This window comes from Platichthys flesus, chromosome 3, assembly GCF_949316205.1.
Source record: "Platichthys flesus chromosome 3, fPlaFle2.1, whole genome shotgun sequence".
NCBI lineage: Eukaryota > Metazoa > Chordata > Actinopteri > Pleuronectiformes > Pleuronectidae > Platichthys > Platichthys flesus.
In genome coordinates, this window is record NC_084947.1 from 1,404,074 (window position 1) to 1,405,737 (window position 1,664).

At 43.0% G+C, this 1,664-nt stretch overlaps 1 long non-coding RNA gene across 1 annotated transcript; it reads left to right on the plus strand.

Annotated features, from left to right (window-relative positions):
- Window positions 1–1,102: 1,102 nt before the first annotated feature.
- On the plus strand, window positions 1,103–1,393 carry LOC133947570 (uncharacterized). Its single transcript, XR_009919218.1, has 2 exons — window positions 1,103–1,240; window positions 1,325–1,393. It is a non-coding gene; the product is annotated as an uncharacterized LOC133947570 (long non-coding RNA).
- The last annotated feature ends 271 nt before the right edge of the window (window positions 1,394–1,664 follow it).

A 1,664-nucleotide genomic window follows, 5' to 3' on the forward strand; every position in this document is an offset into this window, starting at 1 on the left:
CTCCAGGATCCAAAACAAGCACAGACACGAGCGCCGCCATCTTGTGTCTTAAGAGCCAGACCGATCGACCAATCACGAGCCAGTCTCAGCTGTCAATCATGATGTTGTTTTATATCCTCAAATCACTGATTAAAAACAAACTTAGCAGAAACACAAACACCCCAAGAACAACCAAATATTACAGAATCTAATTAAGAACAATTTTGTGTAATATTCATATTCCTGAATTTAATTGGGAAACAGGCTTTTTAGATATTTCCTCTGTATTTTATTATCACCATTATTATTTACTTACATTTGAATCTGAATTTGTTTCCTGTTGTTCAACCAACACCAACATCGTTTCTGACAGATGTGTCTTTAAGTGTTTTCATCACTAAAGCCTTATACATAAAACATGAAACATAAAACATAAAACATAAAACATAAAACATAACAGAACTGGTGTCTAAGTCAGAGCAGCAGCGTCCCAGTTCCGTCCCTCAATGGAAACTATCCAGTTCATCTGGAACATAAATGTTTGATTCCTGTTTGGAGGGAAAGACACCCCAGTGGTACCAGTAGGTTCGTCCTCTGGGACCATGAACACCTCCACAAACTGGGCAGGTCTGTATGAGTCACATGGCAGCAGGTGGATATGATCAAAACACTTTGTCCTCAGCAAAATATATTGAATTTGATTTGACGTTGTGCAGACCATCAGTGATGAAGTGAAGACACCACTCACCTTAAGTGTGATCACAATATACCAACCCATTGAGATCCACCACAGGCTGCACAGGGAACTATGAAATACTGTATGAAATATGTTTGGTATCTGAATCAAACAGGAAGTGAGGAGCTCTGGGTTTGACAGTCAAGTCTGAAACCAAAGACACATTCAACCCACACCTCTCTAGAGGTCACATAAAAAACTGTTGACACAACAGATGAGGAAATGGATGGGTTCTGGGTGATAGGGCACAGCCTGCATTTTCTAAACCGTTGTTTGTGTTATGCATCTTGTTGCACCTGTCACCCCCCACCCACCCCCCCGAGATAGCAGCAAACATGTGAGGGGGGGGGAGGAATTATGCTTCTTATAAATAGGACGAAGAACTGAGAGTTTCTCACAGCAGAGAAGAAGAAAGACAGAGATCATCTTCCTCTCATCATCATCATCTTCCTCTTCATCATCATGAAGACTCTTGGCTTCACCTGGGACTGCTGCTGCTCACTGTCTGCTGGTGCAACGCCGGGCGTAAGTGATCTCTCTCTGTGCTCATCAACTCTGGGTTTGCTCAGAGACGTGTGTGTACTGACTTCATCTGGTCACTTTCAACAGCCCAAGAGGAAGAAGAAGAAGAAGTGCACCCTGCCTTCCCCCGAAACTCTGCTGCTTCATCTTTTTCCAGGAACTTTACCATTTAAAGCGTGTGGCCAGTATAACTAAGACCCAAGCTCCTGTCCGAAGAAGGCTTCGTGTAAGTCCGCCCGTCAAACCTTTTGCTGATGATGATATGAATAGAAAGATGGATATCCTAGTACATCTAACAAGCTGGATCCAATCAATTGTTCCCTTTGTCATTTTTTGCAGAATCCGAACAGGTAATGAAGACAGATCTGCTACAGCCAGACTTCACCGTGGGCTCTGCATGTCTACAACCAGTGCATTCTGGATGGTG